The 15006-nt window shown below is 38.5% G+C and overlaps 1 long non-coding RNA gene across 2 annotated transcripts; it reads left to right on the top strand.

The window, feature by feature from the left end:
- The first annotated feature begins 3061 nt into the window (after positions 1 to 3061).
- Positions 3062 to 11133, top strand: LOC146761853 (uncharacterized). 2 transcript variants are annotated; one of them, XR_014942652.1, is made up of 4 exons: positions 3062 to 3281; positions 4258 to 4403; positions 6625 to 6754; positions 10690 to 11133. It is a non-coding gene; the product is annotated as an uncharacterized LOC146761853 (long non-coding RNA). The 2 variants fall into 2 exon arrangements; XR_014942651.1 differs by lacking the exon at positions 3062 to 3281 and adding an exon at positions 3503 to 3892.
- Positions 11134 to 15006: the final 3873 nt, after the last annotated feature.

Raw genomic sequence — 15006 nt, forward strand, 5'->3', positions numbered from 1 at the left:
GACCACTCACCTGGAAGCAGACCAAAGGTGTCTCAAGCCAGGATGAAATGTTACAGTGGAGTTATTCTCACAGCCTTAGATGGCAGACGTAGCCAGTGTGGGATACCAGTGACATCCAAGACAGCAACCAGAGTAAAGTGAGGTGTGGGAACTGGTCTTTCACCTCAACATAGGAGGACACTTAAGCACAGTTCAGGAGATAGAATGGAGTTCATTCCTATTTTAATAGAAGCATTAATGTAAAGCTGAGTTTTGCTGAGAAGATTTGCTGTTATAAAACAGGAGATAACAGCTTTAACAGGTAAGAGGATGAGAGATCTGGCACCACAGACACATTTGTGCTCTCATGCTCACACTGTCTCACACATCCAACAGAGTCTCTCAGGAGAAGATAGGATGGTGGCAACTGTCAAGAGGCTGTGTTTACTAGCAACAGAGGAAACAGATCAAATAAATAAGATTGTTTCACATCTTTACAAACTCTCAAACAGAAATACTAAGATCTGAAAATTTTAATTTTAATTTACTTCTTTAAATTTTGATTTATATTCTCCACTCTGTGTGTGGAAGCAGCAAAAATCCAGGAGGAACGAGCTTGTTAATTACAATGTGGTTCTTTTTGGGTGATTTTCATAGTAAAATCTGCTCACTCTCTGAATTGTCCCTTTGATGGAAAGTCAGCCTCAGGTGTTTCAATAAATAAAAGCTATGGCAGTGAAACAAAGAATATAGTGTCAAACATTAGTGTAATGACTTAAAGTCATTATCTGTTTTCTGTATCCTGATAGGACTAGAATGAGTTTATTGATTCCTGTACTGTTCCTGCAGCACAGAAATCTCCACAAAAACAGACCATGGCAAATAATCTCACATTTTCTGTACTTAGTGGGGAGGCCAAGTATTTAATAGACACTGAAATGATCTAAGGTCACCTTCACATAATCCTCTACCAAGGCAGGTTGGAGAAGCAACAGAGGGATGATGAGGGAAAATGTACATTAAGCACAACTTACTCTTGGAGAACAAAATTTGCTCTTTGAGTACACAGCTGAACTTGGTTTTGCTTTCTCTAAGCCAAAGACAACAAAAGCCATAGCTGTATGATAAACCTATTTTGAACAAGCTGGATAGAAATGCCCTTTAAATTAATCTAGGGTGGAAAAACTTTTTCACTTAGAAACAGCCTCTTAGTCTCTCAGCCTTTTTGAATGACTGTCTCTCCAAAAGAGGTGCCTCTAGTCCTCTCTGTTTCTTCTTGGCTGTCAGCTGTGAATCGTAGCTTGGCTAATTTACAGTATTTGGGTACTGTTATGTTATATAGTGGAACCAGCTATTCCCACAGGTCCTTCAAGGGGCTGCATACACTGTTAAACTTTGCTATCCCATGCTGTCAGCATAAGACTGATCATGCTCCAGTGACAAGAAAATTGCTTTTGAAAGAAGAATACTTACAGTCCCCACACATTTGGGGCCATAGGCAGAAACTTGCATCCTGACAACAATTCTGCAAGCTGTTGGGTGTTGTTTCATGTGAAATTTCAAGGCACATGCATCCTTGAGCAACCAGATCTGATACCATTTCAGTTTGCATCTGCAGAAGTTTAACACGTCTCAGATCTTTCTGAGAGCACTGGAGATTCTGCTGATGCTGAGAAAATTTTGCTGGTAGTTTATATCCTTTCGTAAGTAAGCACAGAAAGAGAAGCCAAAGCTTTAATTCTTCTAAGCTATTCTTTTTATTTTTCTTGTTTTACACATTCTTACCCATAGGCATCTTGGTTACTAGATCTGATTGCCAGCCCCACAAGCACTTTGGAAGCTTCTTCCTTGTCATTTCCAAGTCTCTGCCTGCAGACAGCTCTCTGAATAAAGCATGCAAATCTCTAACATCTCCTTACCATTTCTGCTGAGAAGACACACTACTCCCACTGTCTGTATTTCTAGGGCATGTTAGGTACTACCCATAGCACTGCAGTACATGTGGTGCGGTCTGGTGGTTGGGAGAGGAGAGCTGTCTGGGTGACTCTCCCCTGTGCTATGAAATACCACAACCAAAGCTTAAATACTCTACTGACAGGAACTTCCTTGAAATAAAAAGGAGACACAGGTTGGTAAAAGCAGCAAGGGATCCAAAGAGCACATAGCCACACCCTAGGGTGGTATTTGCACTTGCAAGAAAATCTCTTTTCTTCTTTTTCTGACTTGTGTGAGGAGGGACAGAAAGGCTAGCAGCTCCGATCCACAACTGAGATGCAAAAATGCTCTACAGGGCAAAGGAGTGGTAGGCTAAGCACTACAATAGACAAGCAAGCTCAGTCAGCACATAGTTGCAGGCAGATGACGTGCCAGCAGAAGAGAACAACAGTCCCAAGATAATTGTGGCTGGCCCACAACCTCAGTCTATGTCAACTCTGTGGCCTGTAAGCCAAAGGTTTGCTTTTTTTCCCACTCTCTTGCATACCACATGGCATCTCCAGCCTTACACAATCACTGACTTCTCCCTGGATCTCTGGGAGAGCAAAACAATGTTGGGAGCCAGACTTGAGGTAGTGACAGACAGTATGTGAGACATTTGATCTGAGACATTTGAATGAGAGTGTGCAGGCTGCTCGGACTCTGAAGTGTCCTGCCCTGATGATCCAGATTTCCAAACCTCCATGTGACAACAAAGTGTGCCCCGGAAGAGAGCAATTTCTCTTTTTGCTAATGCACTTAGTCTTCATTGGTCCCTATAGCAAATGACTGTGGTTCTTTACACACTTCTTATCTTGCTGGAATTCATCCCATAAGAGGCTGAATAATCCCTTGTAGAATGTTTTTAAGGAAAAAAGTCTCCACCTGATTATTGAATTTCAATGAGCTCCACAGCTCATTGAATCTCATGAAAGGTATTCAAATGAATGACAAAATGAAAGATCTTTATTCTAGATACCATGTCCTTCTGCATTATGCATCCTCTTATAACAAACATGATGTCAAAACTGAGAAGACACACACTGTTCATTCTTGGCCAAGAAATCAGCTATAACACTACTCTTGAAGTATACTCCACATATGCAACCAGAATTAAATTCCTCTTATTAACTGGTGTGGGGCCTCTCTGAAACACTGCAGACTGTTAGAATCAGGTGTTTGGAATAGATAAGAAGTGACGGTTCCAAACTACGTGTTCCTTGCAGGCACAGAGATTTAGCAAGACTGAGGAGGCGAATCCAGACTAACACGCACCATCAGAGAGCCAGCGGTGGAGGATGTGCAAGTGAACTCCACCTCTTCCCCAGGTGATGCACAACATGGCGAAAAGGATTTTTGGGGAGTCGAGGGGCGGTACGCGGGGCAAGGTCTGTGCCTTCGGACCCAGGAACTGGGCGCTCGACCCCGCTCCTCAGCAGCGGGGGCCCCCAGCCCAGCAGAGGGCGCTCCAGCACCGGCTAACGGCGGCGAGCCGACGCTCGGTCCTTCCCGCTCGTTGGGCCTGCGTGGGGCGGCCTGTTGCGGTCGGCGGGTGGGGGGCTGTGGGGCAAAGAGCTGTAATTTTGCTCTGTGGTAGTACAAGCTTCCCCTTTTCTGTTCTTTGCCAAAGGCAATTGTTTGTCTTCCCCCTTACTCCTACAGCAAAACTAACGTCAGAAGACACAGCCCCACAGGGGCCCCTTATCCTCCTCCCCTATCCAAACGCTGAAGCATGGGGGATAACCTTAGGCCTTTAGGCACAGCAGGGCTCTGGTGTTCAGAACTTCCTTCCCTTCCAGTGGCTGCCTATACCCTGGGCAGCAAAATCGACCCCTGAAGCTGGGTTTTACGACAAAGTGGGCCCTGCTCTGCACACAGCATCTGGCAGTGGTTTCCAGAACTGCTTCTAAACCAAAGGGTTCCTTGATTGAAATGCTATGTGAGTATGCATAAAGCATCCTTATCTTCATTACACAGCACAGAAGAAAAATATACAGGCAGGTAACTCCATGTTCACCAAATCATTTGGTTTCAGGTAGCTGTGACAGGACCTGCAGGCTGATGGCTCCAGCAGGTCACTGTCTTCCACCCCTTGCTGTCTCATCAGTCCTTCTCCTTTTTTTAATTACTTTGTAAACAGATGGATTATATCAGACTACATATGGGCCACTCTCCTAGATTCACTGCACATACAAACATCAACAACTTTACTGATGGTGTATATCCATTTCATAGGATAACATGGCATTGATTGATGAGCCAACTAGAAATATGTCTCATTTGAACCAAGAAATTTTCTTTCAGTTCTTGCAGGTGAAAGATTACCACTGTTTCGAACTGCAGCCACTCACTGATGTGGATCTACTGTGTCAGTCACTCCACCACTGTAAATACAGAACTGCTTTATTCAAGTCCCTGAGGTTTAATCAGCCTGCTTTTAAAACAGCTTGGTAAGAGAAATTGCCCTTAGCTAACAAGTTGATTGTAGAAGTGTATTTTTTTGCAAGAAGATCATTCTCCTTGTTTAATCTTTTTTTAATCTTTTTTTTTCTTTTTATTATTTTTAAAATTTTTTATTTTTAAGTCATCACCAAGGGGCCAAACTTAACTTAAAAGTGGGCTAACATATCATAAGCAAGGTCATTTTTCTTTGTTCCTGCAACCGCTCTGATTATATGGTGAGAGGAGACATACGCTTGACCTAGTGGACATTGCTGTGAGCTTGTACTTTGGACTTCCCGAGAGTCCTTGAACGGGCCAGTCACCCTGTGCTGTGCTTCAGTCTCTTGTCTGCAAAACGCAGCTAAAGCTTCCCTGCTGGACATGCACACTATGAGTAAAGCTCTGTAAGGATTGCAAGATGCTTAAAAACAACATCAGTGATGGCCACATAAGTGCCAAGAACAGATACATATCTACGTATCCAGACAGCTGCAGACTTATTGTGACTCAATCAAGTTTAAACATCTTGAGATAAAAGCTGCTATTTCAAGATTCTTAGGCTCAAGGAAATCCATAATAAAAACAAACCATCAACATAAAAATAACTGGGCTTATTCACACTCAGAAGAAGTGGGAGATTTCACTTGTCAAGGTCACTTTTGAGACCTTGACAGACTGAGAAGAAAATAAAAAATCAGTGCATGAAAACTATGACAGAAAAAGATGCAAGATTAAAGCTTCTTTCCCCACGACTTATTCAAATGGGGAAAAAAATCCAGTGCTTTACCTCCAGCCAAATACTCTTGCATGCTGAAACACTGAAAATAAGTTTATGTATAACAAGTTCAAATCTACTTCTCCTAAGATACTTTGAGAAACAGGTCTGAATCATTAATTTGGCCCAGAATGTTCACTCTTCAGAGAAAACTCAGTTAAACTTGACTGCACTATTGCTGGAGTGTCAGAAGATAAATGTCTCATGATTTGCCTTTACCAGCTCTGAGACAGTGGCCTAGAGGAAAATGAAAAATTGCAAGGATAGCTCTAGCTCTTAACCTTCTGGAAAGAGATTTTCCTTGTAAATAATGGCACTTAGGAAATTATTTTCTTTAAATATGCTGGAGTGACACTAGCAGAGTTTTGAACAAAAGGAAATTCTGCTAGCAATGGCACAAAATAGGTCCTGTTGCCTCTTTTGCTCTTCTTCAAACTCTTAACGATCACATGCACTAACATGAATAAGTAACACAGTTCACTCACAGCCGTACAGTCTCTTGGAGCAGAGATGGGCCAAAGAGATGAGTCCAAAGTCCACCCTGCAGCTCCCGAATCCTGGAGTAAGAGTTTTGTTGTGTGCCAGTTCTAATATGAAGAGTAGTAACTACAGAACCATATTCACAGAAATATAGACATATTATCTTTCCCAAGTGAGAACCTTAAGCATATATGGGCTTAATTTTATCCTTATCCCCATAACGTAAAACTAATTAAAACTCAGTGGTATGTAGTATGTGGAAATGAACTCTTCAGTATTACCTTAGCCTTGCTAACCAGGATATTTTTTGTGTGTCAGTCCAATGCGGACAAACTGTACATTTAGCATAATCAATTAGTGTTGTAATTATTCATGAGGTACCTTTTGCAGAGAAGGTCTAGAATCTTTCCTGGAGCAGATCTGATCTCTCACTTCTGCGTTTCAGTGAGCCCCTTTGGTCTGAAGCTTCCTCCTACCAGGTTGCTTCATTTCTCTGTGTCAGAGCATTTGCATGTGGTACATAAAGCATGTAAAAGCATCACCGTGGAGTATTTATGCAGCAACAAAAATGTTGTGTCTGTTTTGCAAGATATGAAATGTTTCATATGCAAGTCATTAATTAGCTGTAGATACTGATAAAGACAGATACTGATGCATGTGTGTTTAATCTTGGAAAATCTTGGCACTTTCCTGTGCATGGGATAATGAAATTTAAATCTACTAATACCAGAGAGAAGGTAAGATATTGTTCTTAGATTATGTTTGAAAATGTTTGGTGAGCTCTTGGTCTGGTATCCAGAACACAGTACTGCTATTCAAATCAAAATGATAAAAGTACAATAGTGAGAAACTTCTAACCAACTATGACAAAATAATTTCCTTCTTTCTCCTACTAATTCTTTTTGACTTTGTATTTTACTCTTAATTTCCGCATTTGATTTCAAATAACATATTTTCCCCCTTTTCTGTCAAAGGAAGTGGAAATCAAAGAGCATTGTTAATCAACAGAAGAGATGTTAGAGAGTTACCTTTTGCTGCCGATACTCATCAACTCTAACAGAAATGGAAGAACACAGAACTGGAAAGGACCATCTGGAACCATCTGTAAGCTGTTCCTAGCACTGTGGGCTACTATAAATTAGATATTTAATCACAAACAGTGCATAGAACATCTCCACATGCCATAGGCCATAAAACAGTTTGCATGTAACACAATTAAGAAAGATGATGATTAATAATGAACATCCAGAACGGTAATGTGCCATAAAAGGAATGCAGTATCAAGCACCATCAGTTTCTGAGAACAAGAAAATGGGTTAGAATGATTTTAAGAGATAAAGTGTGAATTTTGCTGTAAGAAGGCAAAAACAAAAAAAGCCACCAGCTTATATTACTATGACCCAGGAGATTTCTTCATTACCTCAAACCTTGCAATCCACTTAGCTTGAACTATGTGACCCAGATTCGCCTCCCACTCGCTTGCTGAAGAGGAGTTCATGATGGAAGTGTATATTCATTTCATTTTCATTTTCCCCCATTCATAGTACCACACTGTAATCTGGGCAACATACTCTGAGGTTCCAACAGTCAGTACTAAGTACTGCTGACTTATATGTACTTGGTTAGCTAGCTCTATTACAATGTATGCAGACAGTTATGAATACATCTCCTGTAAAATGGCATGCCACTATTAAATTATATCATCTGAGACAAACTATTTACTAATTACTCTGAAGCCACATAAAACATTCTAAGAATCGTTCCTTGTGAATACATGCTGACAGACACTGTGCATCTCCTGTGCAGGACAGTACAGTGTTATGACAGTTGCTGATGACATTTTTACAAGAAATGTATATTGATTTTCATTTACTGTGGTTTACTGAATACCTACTAGGTGAAGAACAGACAACTTTTTTCCCTTCTCCTCTAGCTTTACAAATAGCAAATACTATTTAGTTTGATCTTGTGATGGTTTCCAGAGAGGTATGTTTCTGTGGGCATAAAGTCTACAGCATCTGATCACTTAAGGTCATTTGGCCTCTGGTGATAAGCATCTATCCAGGGCAATCATATGGTGAGTGGAGAATATGAAGGCAGGGAGAGAGAAAGTGCCTTCAGTTTAGCATGTCCAGCCTACATCCCCTTCTCACCAGCTGTAGATGACTTTCACCATACAGCCACTGCTTTTCAGCCATTTCAGGTTTGGAAAAACTACAGATGTCCACACAGAATTGCAGCTCCTGGCTAAATCTCATAGTCCTATTCTGTGCTATAAAGATTTAGGGGTGTCTTTGCAGAGCACTGGTCTGCTGCCAATGGCCTTGTAAAGAAAACAAGCATCGTTTGAGCTTATATTAAAGCTATAGATGATGAAGTGCATCAATAATACTGTAGTTTTTTGAACTGGTCTGAACTGTAGCCTTCTATTCATTCTGAGTAAGTTTTCCTTGTACTGTGTAACTACTTAATCTAAAAAGGAAAAGTAATGGCTAATGGACCTTTTTATTGGATGGCTTTGGGGTTTGAGGTGCTATTATCTTCTGGCACTAAGGCCAGGATGAATCTGAGGTGTTTCAGTTATCCACAGTCATAAAACAGAATATAAAACAACTGTGCAGAAGTGGGGGGAAAAAAAAAAAAAAAAAAGAGCTTACTACATCTTTTAGTTTCCCTTGATCCTCGTGGGCTGATAGAGAAATATGTGGCCTCTGTAAATGGAAGGTATTCCATAAATACATTGAGTGGAGCCTACAGCATCCCAGGCGAGCTATTCATCAACTTCAACAGGAATATGCAATGGGAGGCCTTCACTGAATTAAAAACAACAGGAAGAAAAGAGCTATCCACTTATCTCATCATTTGGTTATCTCTGATTTCAAGGAGTACACAGAAATGTTAAGCCCTCACTAGACTTTTTATAAGAGCTCCTAAGCCCAATGTCTTTTTTTCCCCCCCGGAGTATAGGAGTGAGCCAACAATTTCTGCATGCGCTGTCTTTCATACAAAATACATTTTAATTACATCTACATTAAGTGAGATATAAATAATTTATTTTTACTGATTTAGAAACAGTTATTAAAATCTAAGTTGAACAATTGAGTACTCAATGATAGACAATTTTAAATAACAGTGTCCTGTATTAGTGTCCATTCTGCCTGGGCTTCAACAGAATTTTTGTAATTGAATTTAAGACACTTTAGGAACTGTAAAGGGAAAAAGAAAGTTGGTCAAGGTTCAATCTTATGAGATACTAAACATTTTGACGATAGATTGAGTGTCCTCAGTTTTATCTTAAGCCAAATGAAAGTTGGTGGTGCTTAGTATCTATCTGAAGTGCTCAGCACTTTGCAGGGTTAAATCCCCAAAGAACAAGCAAACAATTTGCTTGGAATACTGACAAGCTTTTAGAAAACAGTTTAGTAATAGACACAGCCTTGACCCGGAGGAACTACCTCTCATGAGGCCAGAGATAATTTAGCCTCTGTGTGACTTCATGCTTAAGACTTTCCTGATCAGAAATGGCAAAGTGGTGGAAATTATGGATTATCAGTCTTAGGTCTCAATATATAAATTACTGTCTGACAGAAAGCAAAAATCTATAAATTGATTTTATTTAGGGGTAAACTTTAATTACAGTAGTAAAAAGATAAGCACTCCATTTGCTAAGCCAGTATTCTCAGGACGCTTACAGATTCTATTGAGAATGTCTGGAAGGACTTAACATTGCACAAGGTGCTATGCTCACAACCAGCAAGGTGTGCTGACTGTATATGTAAGAGCTTCTGTACTGTGTTAGTCACGTGTCCCATGGAAAACAGACACATTTTAAATTTCACTTTGAATGGCCTTTTTTTTTTTTTTTTTTTTTTGTCTACAGTATTAAAAAAAAATAAAATTAAACAACTGTTAAAAATCTCTACACTAAAATTAGGCTTTAAGAACTCGTAGTCAAAGTTATTAAGAATGTTTTGAGGGCTCTACAGCTGCAATTGAAACAGAGTCTTATGCAATGCATGTCACTGACTACACAATCTTTTTCACACTGTTTGGATTCTTTTAGCTCAGAAGTGAAGGATGACAAATTCTAAACATCGCACCTTTGCTGTGCAGAAGGGCTTTGGGAGGAGGACTGTGCAAGTAGAACTATGATAGAAAGTTAGTACAGTGGAATGCAACTTCTAAGTTAGAACTGGCCAAAGCAGAAAGACTGAAGATGATCATTAATAGAAATTGCCTTTGAGCTGGGAACCTTAAATGAGTACAACTAGCTAGAAATTTGGTCTTGATTCTCATCCAAATACATTACCTCTATATCAGTGTAAATCCTTGCAGCAGCTGACATACAGGTACACACTGTCTTGCAAGAGAAAGAACCTATTTTTCTCTGGCCTCCACCATTCATGTTACATTACCTTTCATCTAATGCTGACCCATCCACATCTCTTTAGCAGGATACAATGCAGAATGGTGGGGCTGCGGATGCCAAATTACTACACTTCTCATACCTTATATGATTAAGAATCAGAACACTGCAGTGTATAACGAACTTGCATTATGTCAAGCGAAAGGGACAGCCAAGTGACAGAAGGTACTGGCTTAATATGACACGGCATTGTAGTGTAGCTCTGGGGAATAAAATTTAGGAGAAATTGTTTGGATGAGAAAAGGTTGATCATAGGAAAGTGTGTGGTTATTTTTTCTTTAGTTTTTGTTTTTCCCCAAGAAAAAGTGTGCATTTGTCTAAAGTGAAGATTAGTAGGGCAGTTTTGCTGAATTTCTGTATTGGAAAACAAAACCAGGAAAAATACCAGCACTTTGTGTCCTAGTAAAAGTGTCAGTCAATCGAAAAAGAATTTTAAGACACATTTCAAATGACATTCATCAACAATACTGGTATGAACATGTAGAAAAAATAAAAAATGGCTGAAATGGAGAATGCCAAAAACTGTATATTTTATCCATGTTTTGTTTATTTGTTTGTTTTTAAAACAAAAACTTTCAGTTTGTTTTTTTTTTTTTTTTTAATTCTCTTGCAGATATGGATTTAAAAAAAAAAAAAAAGAAGAAGAAGAAGAAAAAAGAAGGCTTTCATACCATACATCTTCTGTCAAACCTGAGAACTCCAATGGGCACAAAACTTACTTTTCTTTAACTGCAGGCTTGGATTCCATAAAATATGAAGAGACACCTGAAAAAGGCACCATATCTAACTGAGTGGACAAGGATGTCAGGAGAAAAGTAGGCTTTTGCAGGGATGGATTTATAAAGAATGAACAAAGTATACATGAGTAGAACTGCATTTCAGAGGCCAAGAAGAGTGAAAATTGTTACAAGTCTGATTGAGCCACACAGACTGAATTTCCTGACTTTTGTACAACAGAATTAACAAAACAACAAGAATTATTGTTGTGCAGAAGGGTGGGAGAGGACTTGAGAAATAACCCCCAAAATAAAGTGAAAATGTTGCCTCAGTAAATAAAGGTTATAGAGTGAATGCAAAGGAAAAGTTGGAAATGGAATGGATGCGTATGAAATAAAAAGAAAACTAAAATTGCTAAACATGCTCTAATCATATGGTAGCTGCCATAGATTTTATAGAATTGTCTCATTAAATAGTAAGCCTGGTACCAATCTGTTAGTGAATCTATCAGGCTGTGAGAACACTGAATTACTGACAATTTTTGAATATGTTAGCCATAAATAATGGAAGCAACTATGATTCAGGCAAAAAAGAAAAGAAAAAAGGCTTCTGGCTGGTCTCAAGAGTACTTTGAAAAAGGAACAATTGAGATTACACAGCTACATGCATTTGGGTAGGAAACAGGTAAAAGCACACGGGGTTATGTTGGAGGTACTTTGTGCCAGAATACCTACATATCTTTGTTTCATATTTACACCATTTTCCTAAGAAGGATAAGACAATTTGAGTTTAAGTAAAACATTTGTTATGATGCTACAAAATAAATTGCTAGGAACTCTAAGGATCAGTGATGTCCCAGAACAAAGTACTGGGAGCTTCTATTATTTCCAAATCTTTCCCTCTCTAAGGAGTATAACTTCGCTCTCCAACCAAAGCTCATTTCTCAACAAAAGCTGGAGAGTAAGACCTCTTACTGAATGTTTTCAGGAACTCCAAGAGAATATGATACAAAGATGTGAGAAAATGGGACCTATGAGTAATTAGGACTGAAAAAAAGACACTAAAAACTAGGGGAAAAAAAAATCCTTTGAAAGGCATCTACAAAAACCAGAGATAATGGCCACAATATTTTTATTTTATTTTTTAATTATATTTTTATTACAAGCAATTTGTGCTGTCATCAGAAGAAACTTTAGAACTTACTATGAAGAAATATTCAAGAACAAAGATGCTGAGCAGAAATGATAACATGTTTAGCAAGCAGTGCAAGTGCACAGAGTTAAGAGAACTCTGCCCTGAAAGAGAGAGAAATGAAACAGTCAGAATAACAGATAGAGGAGCCATTCATTTCTTGCTCAGTATGAAGCACGCCACATTGAAAGGCAATGTGCATACTGCCACTGGAATGGAAAAGCGGGACATCTGACCACAGCTGGTTCATCCCAGAGACCTAAAGTGGCAGCCTGCACTTTAGTACCAGTACTGATAGACACAGTACTGATAGACTTCCTTCACCTGTGTCAAGGAGAGCAGCAACCCGGTTTCAAAGAAGGGTCTCAGGTGGAGATACTCCACAAGGACTGCTCCCTTGAAAGTGTCCTAAAACTGGATGTCACAGGATGAAACCAACAGGAGACACAAAGTCCCAGGCAAAGGGACTCTCTTAACAAACGTGTGACTATAGAGAATGTTCAACAAGACACCATACAATCTGATGGCTGCTATACTAGCCTGGTGCACCTTAATTAAAAAGGCAGACTTGATCATCGGTAATTATACAAGGTGGCTAAATGAAACAAAGAAATCAAAACTGCCTCATCTACCAAGATGAATAAATTCACATACTTAAGCAAATTCTAGAAAGTATGTATATATATTTACAGCTTAAGCAAGATAATGTTCTTTAGAGGTCCATTATATTTTGCAATATTATACCAACACATGTTCCAGTATATAATCATATGAAACAATGTAAACACAGGAGAGGCAAGTGATGAAATCTAAGCACACTGAATTTTATTAACAAGCATGTTAAGAAGTTCAAGCCAAATTCTAAGCTATGCAATTATCTTCTGAGCTTCTGCAACTATCTTCAAATCTTGCTGAGATTTGAAATGGACACATAATTTTGTAATTCCTAAGAGGTTAATTATTTATTTATTTCATGGCTGTGAATTTGACATTCATTAAAATGTCACATGATTGGCCTGGAGACCAAAATTCCCGTTACATGAAGAACAATACATATTAACGCAAGAGCCGTGCAAGCAACCTTCATTCTTCCCGTAACACAGTCCAAACTTGAAATGGACAATTTCTTTTTAAAGGTTAAAGTGTATGTAGACAAACTGGACTAGAATATTAGGCAAATTCCTATGTAAATGGCAAATAACATGATGCTGATTATCATTCAGATAGCCTTGAATAATATTAACATTTAAACATTATGGCAGCCTGTGGTTAACCCAAACAGACTGTAGATTAGGTATGAGATGCTTGACATGATATTAAGTGACCCTTATCTATAGTTATGTGCATTCCTCTAAATTGCTGTATTTTGAATGTGTTCTTTAGTCCTAACTTTCACTCCCACCAAGAAGCCCTAATTATCTATTAAAACCTGATATGTTCTGTTGAAATATAAAGTAGCATGCTATTTCCATGAAAATAAATTAGAAAAAAATAAATGTAAATAATTGATAGAGATAAAAATATTAATGAAACATCATGATCAATAGGTGTTAATTGCAAAAATATATGCTTCTCGTCCTAAGTAGTATGTACATCAGGCAAAAATGGAACACCTGCAATACATCAGTTCAAATTCTGTTAAGAATTTTTTCTGTCAGCAATAACAAAAGGGCAAATGTGTATGACAAATATTTCTGTCCTTTATTTTTCTGTAAAAAGAAAATGGGAGACTGCATGCATATTTCATAATGGACAACTTTCTATTTCAGCGATAACTACGGAAGTTGTTCTCTGCAGTCTATTTGTGTTAAACATTTCTAGTCAAATGCATTATCTTCTCAGCAGTTTTAAAGGAGTTGGATCCAGTGCTCCATTTATCACTTAATGTTGGCTTTTAGTATTTGTAAAATAAAGATAAAATTCAGTTATAGATTCATTGTAGCTTGTCTGCTTCTTAAGGATCTGCCTAGATTTTCCACAGATTCAAACAGGAACATGGGATGAAAACTGTCATTGCAGACTGAATGCTTTGACACTGCACAAGGCAAAATAACCAATTCCAGATTTCTTAAGTTAAAAAGTGAAAACAACATCAAAACACACACACACATGGTTGATAAACACAACTATTCATGAGAAATTGCGCAGAGTAGGGCATTTCATTTCAATTTCACTGGATCTCTGGGAGTCTCAGTGTTATTCAGTATAGTGATTCGGATATGTAATATGGAATATAAAAATGAAATTACTACTGGCCACAGCTAGAAGTAATGGAAGCTTGATGACACAGTAAAGAACAATAACAGCAGATCACTTAGAGCGTTCAGTGATGCAAGTGACCCATCCTACAGGCTGGCACAGCTTCCTGTGTTCTGTTAAAGCACGTAACAGGTGTCTTAGGTACTTCTTAGTACTGTGGAGAGCAATGCTGTACAGCTTTCAACAAAGAATACATGCCATACTCACAGGATGTGGCATTTCACTGCAGTGGAACAAATTAAGAGGTTACAGTAAATAGAGGAAATGAGCAAAGCATTTTATATTGTTCTGCAAAGCAGTAAGAAACCAATGTTTCCTCAATCTATGGCACTACACACACACATTAAAAAAAAAGAAAGAAAGAAAAAAAAAGAAAAAAAAAAAAGAAGAATTTTTGAAGCAAGAACGTGGAATCAGAAAAGTTTCAGGAAAAAATACAAGAATGACATTTTAAAATCAGTAATAATCTTAAGAAGCTCAAACTTATAAACCTTCCAAAGAGAATATTAAGATGCTACTTTAATGATGGCTTCCCAATCCCTACAGGAAGAACAGGTATCAGACAGTAATGACATCCCTAATAAGAAGACAAATCCATGAAAACATACAGTGCCTGGAAGTTGACATTAGCTAAATTTAATTTGGGCCTGAGGTGCATTATAAAATAAAGTAAGGCCAAGTAATTTACCAAGAAAACTGCCTGGTTATCCATTTATTTTAATCAGATTCAACACGTAAGTCTCATGAGAATTGAGGAACTTGT

Source organism: Coturnix japonica, chromosome 2, assembly GCF_054131305.1.
Source record: "Coturnix japonica strain WE chromosome 2, WE-NBRP24, whole genome shotgun sequence".
Lineage (NCBI taxonomy): Eukaryota > Metazoa > Chordata > Aves > Galliformes > Phasianidae > Coturnix > Coturnix japonica.